Consider the following 12,218-nt stretch of genomic DNA (forward strand, 5'->3'; position numbering starts at 1 on the left):
CCCTTTCCTCACAAGATGTTAAATAAAACGCAGGCATTGACCCTCAGATTATTGCAAACAGGCTCGTATCCCAGCGCGGCTTTATTCCACAAGCTTTATCCCGACACTTATGCCAGTAGTTTTTGCAGGCACTGCAATGACTTCGCTAGCCTAGACCTTATGCTCTGGCGTTGCGCCTCGTTACGAGGCACATGACAAGTCAATGAGGACAATTGGCTCTCCGCTATCAAGAACCCCAATGCCGGGGCGCAACTATGGGCTGTCCAGAGGGCACCCGATGCGGTGGTCGGGCATGGCCTGACTGTCCCAACGTAGGAGCGGACCGCAGCGCGCTGAGTCGCACACCTCGGGACCTTCATTAATGTTTCGCATCCATTCCTCCAACCGACGATTACGATACTCCCTAATGGGAAATTTTAGCGCAGCTATATACACGTTTTTATTTCGTGATCTATTGAGGCAAAGAATTTGAGATAAACATGTAGCAGAGTCGGCAATCGTCGAAAATCTGATCTGCGGGCCAAGCACATTGTCTTTTATTCATGACTCATCGACGGTTCCAGTGTAATCGCTGGTGCCGCGTGGCTTCCAGAAAGTACTACACAATTCACGCCGCGTATGCAATCAGATTACAAAACAATCGTAAATTATGACAATCGAAACGACTGCGAACAAGATCAAACGAAGCAAACCAAACAAGCGCGAGTGGGAGCTGACGCGTGCAGACGATAGTACGAAACCGGCGGTCTGGCTGAGGTCTGGCTCGCAATGGTCTCGGCCATTCGTGGATCGCGTCTTTCATCTCATGTTCCGCGTTCTCTCACCTTTCGCTGTGCTCGTTCGTTTGGTTACGCCGCCGACGGCAACACTCGCCTCAGGAACAGACGCTCCAGAGCTGCGCTCTAAAGCGCCTGTACACTGCAGATCAGGTACACATTAAAGGAACGCTGGTAATAAATATTGTTCTGGAGGGCCCTCACTACCTCATAGCTCACAATCGTATTGTGATTTCCTCGCGTATGATTACACAATTTAATTTTCTCCTCGTTAGTGAAAATAGATACCTTTATCTTCCTTGGACCAGCTTTTGCTTTTCAATCTGCTATTATTCTTGATAAGGCTCGGCGTTGCATTCGCCACTTTCAGTTGTTACTTGTGTTTCTGTAATCAGCTTGAGTTATCTTGTTTTGTGCCAGTGTAAAGCTTCGACAGTTAGGATCACTAGTAAAAAAAAGTCGCAATTTCGCCCGACAGTCAAAGCATTGATTGTGATAGCAAATTAGTTGAGAGGTATGCGAACTGAAGATAGCAGGTCTATGGGCCCCATAAACTTGTAAACATAGGCAGACTAACTAAATTAAGAAGCATGGTATCATGCGCGCCCACGCAAACATGAACAGATCTGGCGCGATGACCGCGGATTCTCGCTGTCGAAACGCTGTCGTGAGGAAACGCAGCAGCAGCTGCAAGTGAAGTGACACTCGTGCTGTCTACTGCTCCAACGCAAAGTGAGTGCCGAGAACATACAGCCCGCACAAAGCTACGAGCCACCGATCCACCTAGACTTTGCCCCCAACGCAGATTGCTCTCAAGTACGGCCGCGCTACTGCGCGCAGCCGCCACGCCCGCAATTGCAGCCGAAGTATAGAACGCCCCCTCCCCCCCGGTGCCTGGCAACATTGGGTGTCTCGCGCATGTCGGAAGAGGGCGTGTTTCCTCCCTGCGTTCATCTCTTTCGCGCGGGAGAGACTGAGCTCCGATCTTCCGCTTCCCTTGCACGCCCTCACTCGCACGCGTAGGGAGCGCGGCGACGGTGTTATCACTCTTGGATTTTATACGAAACCTCACGGCGACGGCAACGCCCAAGCCCAAGCCGACGCCGATGGCGGAATTGCGCTTGCAGTGTCCATATAGCTGCTATCGCAATAAAATACTCAAAAATTGGGGTGGTCATCGCCTTCTGTGCGCTGACTGCTACATGAATCGCCGAAGACACCTCTTATTCAACTGCTCCCGCTGCTGCTGCTGCTGCTCCTCTTCCGACGATCGACTTGCGCTGAGCTCAAGCGAACGCAAGCCTACATAAGTAGGGAGTCTAGTCTTATGTTTCCACGTGCGATTTAATCTCGAGTGCACGTCTCGCTTATGCTCTACGAGAAAATGTAAAGCAGACCGGGCCAACGTGCCACAGAAGAAGTTGCTGTTCGCTACTACCAGTTACTCTGTTCACTCAAGTGATGCCCGATTCTCTTTATCGCCTCCACCACGCCATTCTCTAATGGCCGCGAAATCGAGCGGAGTTGCCGCCTGACGCTTACTGGTGGAGCTAGACAGCATGTGGAGCGCACCTTGCATCCTCCACTAGCCAGTACGCAATTAAATGCGTGCACCCGCCGTCGTTGCTCAGTGGCTATGGTGTTGGCCTGCTGAGCACGAGGTCGCCGGACCGAATCCCGGCAACGGCGGCAGCATTTCGATGGGGGCGAAATGCTAAAACACCCGTGTACTTAGATTTAGGTGCACGTTAAAGAACCCCAGGTGGGTTGAAATTTCCGGAGCCCTCCACTGGGGCGTGCCCCATAATAAGAAAGTGGTTTTGGAACGTAAAATCCCTGATTTTATTTCAAATTCATTAAATGCGTGCGTACGCTGCGCATGTTCTATGCTGCATGCTTGTAGCACATTCGTAGGCGCGGGTATGCTTTCATTGCGGATGTGCAGGATCATTTGGCCTTGCGTTGTAATCTTCGCGCCAAGATAAAGTCGGTGGTGGCACGTGTCGAGCGACTGATGTGCGATCATCTCGCCATCTGCTCACCACCACTCATAACATTTGGTTTTCTCGCTTATTGTTTCCCGCGTTATAGACACATTAAGTGGTCGCAGCGCATTTGCTACCTTGATGCTGCGCCAGATGCGCCTCTACGTAGTTGATTTAGTTATTTAGTTCTTGACAGAAAAAATGCCAGTAACTTTAATCGCCGGCTTTGTCACAGTTGATCATCTAATTAATACAAAAAAGACATCAGCACACTTACACATGCACACATACACATGCAAACGCATACACACACACACACACACACACACACGCAAGCTAACACAGAAACACGTACACATGCACAGACGCACATGAATGTGCGCATGCACGCACATTAACGACCCCGTATCAGCAACGGGCCTAATCAGACGAGGAAGGCAGAGGGCACGACAGAACATATCAAGCACTTTACACGTGAATGTGCCTAAAAAAGCTATTACAGAAAATAATGCAATGTACAAATGAATTGTTAATCGTAAATGTAGAGAAACATTAAAAAATTACCATATTGAATAGGATTGATGAATAAATAAAAGCTATGCATCCTAGGAAATGTACGCAAGCGAATGAATGAACATGCAAACTCACAAGCGGAAATATAACTTTGACATAGATCACAGAAACTTGAGATGTTTTACCATGTCACGTTTCAAATGTTTCTGTGGTAAGTGCGCTCAGTGTATTACTGCTCTTACTTTCTTTTTACACAACTGTTTAAGACTAACGTATTGTGAAAACCTATCAGAAAACGACAGGGCCAGATTTTAGGCCCTTTTACAGCCATGTGACATCTACCATGAGGAATTCATGGTGCACGCCATCCATAATACATCGTCAACATTACCACTTGTCATGGCGCTCTTTGGCCAAACCTGGTCCTTGCGCCATAAAACACCACACATCATCAAGAAAACGACAGGGCATGTAATTCGTCAGAGTTCTAATGGTGTCTCAATGCATGGGCTACTGTCAAGACGCAAATTTTTCGGCGCATTTCTCCGTCGCTGCAGGCCAGACTCGCGCTGCGTTACTGACAAACCGCTTCACCAACGCGAAAGCTACAACAGCAAAAGACATCAAAAAATATTTTCTAACCGAGGCAGCTTTCCGCAAACACGGAATTTCGTTTGATGGTGTGCAAGACGAAACTATTTATCCTCGCCGGAATGACTCAAAAGCCAGCTAGGTGTCTTTGTGTTATACAATCCGGGCTGACGACATGCATATGCATATGTACGACGCATATCAAGTTAGATTTAGTTATGCTTTATATTTGCCACCACGGGCGAAATGCGAAAGCACCCGTGTACTTAGATTTAGGTGCACGTTAAAGAACCCCAGGTGGTCTAAATTTCTGGAGTCCTCCACTACGGCGTGCCTCATAATCAGAAGGTGGTTTTGGCACGTAAAACCCCATAATTTTGTTTTATTTGCCGCCGGAGCGCCGCATAACCACTGCGGAGGATTTCACAAGAATGAGTACACACAATGGTGCATTGAATGGCTGAACTAAAGAACTCCAAGAAAATGAATTCTTCAATATAATGCGGTATTTTCAAAAAATATATGTGAACTCATAGCCACGCATACGTTGAAGTATTATGTAAATCATTTTTTTAAATCACTCAGGATAGAAGCGGGTTGACGTAATAGTTGGTCGGTCGGCTTACAAAGGCGAAATAAGGCTGTTCACTGGCGCATATTGGTATTCAGCGCACATTCCTTATATATATATATATATATATATATATATATATATATATATATATATATATATATATATATATATATATATATATGCATAAAGCAAACTTCCCTTCGCTTTAAACATCTGATCCTGTAACTCAACCTACTTCCGCTCCGGAGAGCACTAGGGCAGAAACAATGGCTCCCTAGGATCTAGCCTATACTTTCGATGCAGCGGTTCCATAGCGAACTGCATGCAGCCTCATTCGAGTTTGTACTCGCTTCGCCGTGAAAGTGATAGCCCTATGTTTTTGCTTTGCATTCTTCGAAAGCCTAGGCGCGGTAATCACTCCAGGCGCTGCCAAAAGGGCGTCCAAAGCTATGAAAGAAGCCCCATCACGGTCTTGACTGGCTAGTCCTGAGAACTCGACCGGCTTCATTTCGCAGCTCAGGCGAGCCAATCAAGCTTGGCGAGATTGTTTAGAGGCGTACAGAGGGAGCAGCTTTTCGTTATGAATACACTCGGGGCACATCCATCTCTGCGCGACCCCGAAAGAGGATCGATATCCTTGCAGCCGTGTGAGCTCCTTAATAGCCCCCGCAACACGAAAAATCTGTTTTCCCTAACCGAGTGGCTCAGAAGCAGGAACCTAGCCAGACGTTTTCTCTAGCTGGGAGGTTTTATGGGTGAAGGAATTTCATAAGGAACAACGTGAAAAAATAAGGAATCGAAGTTGTTGTTATATCTTTGCAGAAAATTGACACTATCTTCTATCATACTTGAACGCTTCGCTGAAGCGCTTCCACCTCGGTCGCCTTTGTAACACTTACTTTTTGAAAAGAAACCGTTTAGGTTTCTTTTTGAACATGCTATTTTACTCCATTTTACCATCCGCCTTCCCGCAGAAGAATACCTCGTTGTAAACCAGTAGGCTGTGGATTAGCTCAGCCGAGCATTCTCATTGCTGCCGTTTGAAGAATGGGCAAGACGATTCGAGTGCATGAATATGCAAACTTGGTCCATCTTTCTCCATATTCTTATAGCAGGCGATCCCAGGAGAAGATTGCGTTACCTGTATTGTTATTTCAATCGGGTGACTGTATTCGCGTTTCCACTTTCCAAGATTGGCCTGCTTTTTGTCTGCTTAGACAGAGATAGAGCTCAGAAAACCTATTTTCTATTACCTTCGCTGCATGGTTTAAAGGTTTCCTGGTAGAGTTATGAACAGCAGCATTTATCTATCATATTTACCTTGGTGAGAGCAAAATAAAAAGATCCTTGATGCTTTTCTAATATTCTTTGTCCTTCTCATCCTTGCGTTTTCACTTTACAATTTAGTATGGTGCAAATAACTGTGAATGGTCTCAAGGAAAACAATAATGCATGTCTCATGGAATGTCCTGTAACCGTCGAAGGATATTGATCAACCAACATTAATTGTTCGGAATAAGTATGACAAAAGGCAACCGAAACCGCTATATTCTGTCTACAATATTATTGCACGGTGCGCATCTTAGCTATCACCTGGCATGACTATGGTTACCGAATATGGGCAAACTGTTGGCGTAAAGAGAAGTACATAAGGGACGTCACATGTAATGTACGTATGATAGATGCTAGTGCACCTAACACAACACATATATGCCAGCTATTTCAAGACAACATATCCTATGTAAAATCAGAACCCAAGTTGTAAAAATACTATTATTAAGCTTTATGCTGAGAATTTGCAGGCAAATGCCACTCATTTGTTGCAAGTCATCCACATCGTTGCTGAAGCCGACAATCTAAACTGCAAAGTGCAAGTTGATGAGCTATTTGCCGTTGATTCTAGCCCCTGGTCCTTCTCAGTCAAATAGTTTGAAGTAATCTAAGCATGCAGTGCATAGCATTGCAGAAAATTATTAATGCTTCAACGTTTACCTTCTTATGCATAAGTGTTACGTTGGCATTCTGCCAACTCTGTGGTACATTTGACGTCTTGAGGGATTGTGAATAAAGGGTCACCAGCTTTTCGATTATAATATACCCTCCATCGTTGATCACATACACTGTTAGTCCGTCTTTTCCTGCCACTTTTCCCTCGAATATTTCTTGCAAAGCTGCTCTAACCCCGTCACTTGTTACATGGGAAATTTCTATATTTTTGTTAATCACTACTTCCAATCGAGGTTACCTGTTTTGCGTACTGTACAAATAGGCATACAGTTTACCTGATGCCTTTACTATATCATCTACATTAGTGGTGGCATTATCATGCTTACGTTTCATTTCATATATTGTGCAGTTTCCTAGGGTAAGTATTTTTCTAACCAATTTCATGCTGCCTCTAATTTTTACTGCTTCTTCAGTCTTTTCGATATTATAATATCGAATATCACAGAGTTTGTTCTTGTTTATGAGCCTTCACAGATGAGTCCAGTCTATGCGACTTTTTCAGATATACACATTCGTGCTTTGTTTTTACTTGCAATCCTTCCTATCCAATCCTTGAAAAATGAAGTGTGCAATCACTGAAGGTTTGCAAGAAATGTTTTTTATTATGTCCTTTGTAACTTCGGCGACTTTACCTGTTAATATGGTGCCCTACCTCCAACTTCAATGGCGGCCTCTAAAATGAGTCTGCTAGGTACGGTCTCTTTCGTTATCTCTACATTATCCTTGTCTTCCTGTTCTGGAGCCGCATATTTCTTCACGAGCGTTTACCTCTATTCATCCTTTCTTGTCCTTACTGCTTCAAGGTTGGGCTGTTTTTTTCCTAATTGTGCTTTTTATTTCAAGTTTAGGGAACTCCTAGACATCGCTAGCCTATGATCACCGCCCTTTACCTACCCAACCTCAAACTTGTATACCCAATTCAATGCTGGAATCTACACAGAGTATGGAACATACGTATTTCTTGCTTTTAGCTTGGAGCTTTTGCAGATCCACTTCTTCACATCGTACGTCCGGTCGAAAGCATTCACTAATATAAGTCAATTCCTTTTTCGTGAGTTTCGCCAACATATCCCCGCTACAATTACCAGTGTCAATACCCTAATTGCCTGCTTTCAAGCTTGCTTTTTTTCCGGTTTTCACATTGAAGTATCCCATATCTACTGCGAACTGAGTTAGCACCTTTTTTCATTGTTAATTCAACATCACGTCCTTGATTTCATTGTGAGCAAGGCTCCCGTCAAGGGAGCCGAAACGTCTTTGCATGTATTGTTTCAGTGGTTGGTGTCTTTCTTTTTACCCTTCTTCTTAATTCAACGTCCTCTGAGAACGTTCGTCGTTATTCATCGTTATGACGGCAAGTCGGACGAAGATTTCTTTACCACTAATTTCTACCTCCAATTAACCTTTATTAAGGCGACTATTAGCCTTTCAATATTGTGCAGCATCGAGTAATGTTGTCCACCATAAAGAAGGGTAGCCCTGTCATTCTCCTATCTCGAGGATCTGTGTAGCAGAAGACGTGGTCATTAGTCACGTCTTCTGCTATAGATTAATACGCAGAATACAAAGGAAATGTGCCTGGCACATTACCTTTGTTATGAAATAAGGAAATTTGCCGCTATTAATGGGGTCTACTGACCCAAGACAGGTGTAACTTGCTATCGCTGCGACAGGCCTTCGTTCAGCAGTGGACAGAAAGAACCTGCCGGTAATAACCCTGAATTATTCACAAAAATTCACTGTTTGAGGCATGTCATGCGTGTAAATGTTGACGCTTCCATGACTGTGTGCAGTAAAGCAAATCGATTGAGAATGAGTCTGTAAAAAGAACTTTAGGAGCTGGAAAAGAAAACACATTCAAGATACGAATACAAAGATAGCATGCCTGCACTGCCGGTCCCCGTTTATTTCCGACATACCACGTGTTCTTTCGACGTGGTCAACGAAATACGGGATTTATCCTCTTTTCGATGACATTCACACTAGAAGTTTAGAGAGCCTGTTCAAAGTTGGAGAATATAGCACAGCTCTAAAACTGTTGCACAATCATTCGGCCTGAGGCAGAAATATGTAGTTATTTAAAATAGAAGAGTACCACCCCAACTGAAAGCGCTAAACTCGAAAAACAATCACAGCCTGCATATAAAAAGAAAGGTACTTCCCCGAGTAATTAGGGCAGCTTAAAATGGAAATAAAAATAACAAAAGCTACAAGGAGACATTTAGAAGCTGTATAATACACTCGTGTTTTAAAGATGCAACTGACGTCGGAAATAAATCTTGGATGCATTCGGCTTGGTAGTGTGGGTTACGCGTTTTCCGCTAGATTTAATATCGCCAATTGAATAGCACTTCACCGAATCGCTGCGAGGGCTCCGAAAGCGCATCGCTTCAGATAATTCTACTTCCTTGTGTATGATAATACATGCAATTTACTGCACCAAGGTCAACGTGGGGCAAATAGGGCGAAAGATGTATAATTTATACGTAACGCAAATGTAGAACAACATGAAATAGACACTCATTGAATTGAATTCTGGAGTGTTAGTGTCAAAACCAATGATTTCATTATGGGGCACGCCGTAGTGGAGGACTGCGGATTAATTTTGACCACCAGAGGATATTTGCTATGCCCCCAATGCACGGGACACAGACTTCCTGCACATCTCCCCCATGGAAATGTGGCCGCCCCGGCCTGGTGTTGGTCCCGCGACCTCGTGCTTATAGCGCAACACCATAGCCGCTATGCCATGGCAGCGAGTAGGTACTCATACATTCTGGAGGACAATTCAAGCCTCTAATGTTGCACCCATTGTTAATGTGCGACTCGAACGCTGCTAAAAATGGTTTAAATGTAACTGGAAAATGGCTTTGCTCTGAGAAAATCAGACAGATTACCTGAAACACGTGCATATCTTTATCAAGTTAACCCCGAGCTCAACTACTAAGTAATGAATTCTGTGAAAGATAATGAAGACTAAAACAGAGCTATTTTTAATATGCAGGTTGTGGTACTTTAAAAATTTGATAGCCCTATTTGTATAAAAAACGCCTTAGCATAAGCTTGAATCATAACATTGCAATGGCTACGTTCCGCAATTTGAAGGGAAAAGAACGCTAAGCTCGTCCGGCATGTAACGAATAGATTTTTTCGAGACTAGGAATGTCTAGATATTTCAATTTTGCACAGCGAGAATTTGAATTTATCTTGTATCAGTAGCTTTGCATAAAACCAAGAATGCATCCGATTGAGAAAACTAGGCCACACTGTCTTACATTGTTGAACAGTGCAGCACTTTCTTCCTTTGTGTGCATAACCAATCCTGTCGTTTGTGGCAAATGACTTGACATCTGCCTGCGAGCTTTCTTTATAGCCAGCTTCTTAGCTTAAAGTTCCAAAGGAAATATCAATTTGTGCCCTGTATTCAACGTGCCAGAGTACATAGCGGACATGTCACACATAAACTGATTTGTACTCAAAAGGATCATTCTAATGAACGCAATGAAGGTACATACGGGTTCACACCTACAGCTATATACTACATGTACATAGACGACGCACGAATGCCTTGCGTGCTTAAAGTTGTATGAAGGCTCTCAACATTTTTTTCAAGAACACTGGTTTCAACATGTTTTATTGTTAGTTGTTGTGTTGTGAGTGGTTTAGGTTTTTCATAGGTGTCCTATGTAATGTGGTTATTGTAACTTTTTCACGCATCAAAAATAAACTTAGTCGTAGGACGCCATATTTTATTCTGCAAGTATTTTATGTTTTTTTTTACTTTTTCTTCCCCTTAATCTCTTTCATCCCTTCATAAGGGAGCTTCCTAAACACTTTCCATCTTGATTTTCATCTTTATGGTATGAAATGGAACAATATTTGCAATAGCATTCTTTTAAGTTGTCTCTGATGGCCCCTCATAGCGCACATTCATCCAAATTTCTTGTGCAGTTACATTAACAACCATCAATTAACTCAGAAAGGATACCTGCGCGCGCTGTATTACCTTTGTGAACTAGTAATATTTATCTCAGTCTAACATTATGAAGATGACTTGGGTGTCAGCTGTGAAATCTTCTCTTCATCACAGAATGTCAATTTTGCTGTATTCTTCTGACGGCCTTTCTGCGTATACTAATCTTGTCAGGAAGACTCAATCTGAGGTTAGCTGAGAACCACGAGCTTAGTCCGCAGGCAGCGAGGGGGGGGGCTCATGCCTAGTGACACTATGATTGTTGTTGTGGCACACTAGTGCAGTGCGTAAAGTGCAGCGGCACGAGAGAACGCTTATAGTGATGCCGTGCATCCTCGCTCGTGTCCTCAGTGCTCACTCTGTGCTTCTTTTGTTCTTTTCCCTTTTCCCTTACCCCCCACGTGTCGATAGCAAACAGAAGGCTCTTCAAGCTGACCGCTCTACCCTTTCCTCTCCTTGCTTACTTTCTGTCTCTCTCGCTCACTTGTAGTGCATGGCCGTTATTCTGCGGACGCACTTACATCCACCCTTGATATCTGGGTACCTTGAGAGAAACAGCTTTAAGGCTCTTGTGACTATTTCATTCTTTAAGCACGGAAGGCAATACTGTGTCGTCTATGTACATGTGGTATATATCTGTATGTGTGAACCCGTATGTACCTTCAGTGCGTTCATTAGAATGATCCTTTCGAGTACAAAGCAGTTTATGTGTGTCATGTGTGCTATGTACTCTCGCACGTTGAAGGCGGGGTACGAATTGATATTTCCTCTGGAATTCTTAGCCAAGAAGCTGGCTATAAAGAAAGATCGCAGGCAGAGGTCAAGTAATTAATGACATAATGATATATTCGCTAATAATAGAATGCTCCAAATAAAGAAATGAAATACTTGTAGAATAAAATTATGGCGTTCTACGGCTGAGTTTATTTTTGATGCGCGAAAAACTTACAATAACCACATTATATAGTACACCTAAGAAAAACCTAAACCACTCATAAACATGTAAAGTTTTACCGCGCCTCCAAATAGGTTTCTCAAACTCCACCATGTCCGCAAGTTTCAGGACTGTCGTGATAAAGTTGAAAAGCTTGGGTATGCTTGAATCTGGTACCTGAAGCGGTCCTTTTTCCACGGTGATAGTTTCGATGCCCTTCAGAAATGGCAGATAAATAACACACTGAAGCATCCCTTCTGTTCGTATATGCAACCTTGGTAAGGCATGTGCTTAAGAAGCCTAATCTCCGACCACTTGTTTTTGAGAAAAGCAACATCCTTGTTGTCAGATTCAACCTTTTCCTAATCTATATACATTCATGCCAGGCTGAAAGCCTCAGAAACCTGAGAGTGGTAAGCATCGTGGCATTCTATTATTAGCGAGCATATCATTGTGCCATAAAGTGAAATGATGAACTATACCGATACGTCTTTTAATAGTCTATTCATCTATTCCTGAAACCAAACTCGATAATCCTATCCAAAACAGAGCCTCTTGTATTCATCAATTCATAACGCATAACAGGCCATAAGAAGCAATGTTTCTTCCGTTTGCAACACTTGCCAATATCGATTGCACAAATCATATTCTAAGAATCTACTACGAGGGCAAATCAGAAAGTCTTTGTCCCTATTTTTGATCATTCAAAATAAACTACATACGGGTAATTACATATATACGTTCTATTCTACGTACCTTAGACTATTTTTACATATAGTCCCCCCCCCCCCCCCCCCCGCGTTTCAGACATTTATCGTATCGCAGCAGTAATTTGCGATGCCCCTGTGCCACGTTTCTTTAGTCA

This window comes from Dermacentor andersoni, chromosome 6 (assembly GCF_023375885.2).
Source record: "Dermacentor andersoni chromosome 6, qqDerAnde1_hic_scaffold, whole genome shotgun sequence".
Taxonomy (NCBI): domain Eukaryota; kingdom Metazoa; phylum Arthropoda; class Arachnida; order Ixodida; family Ixodidae; genus Dermacentor; species Dermacentor andersoni.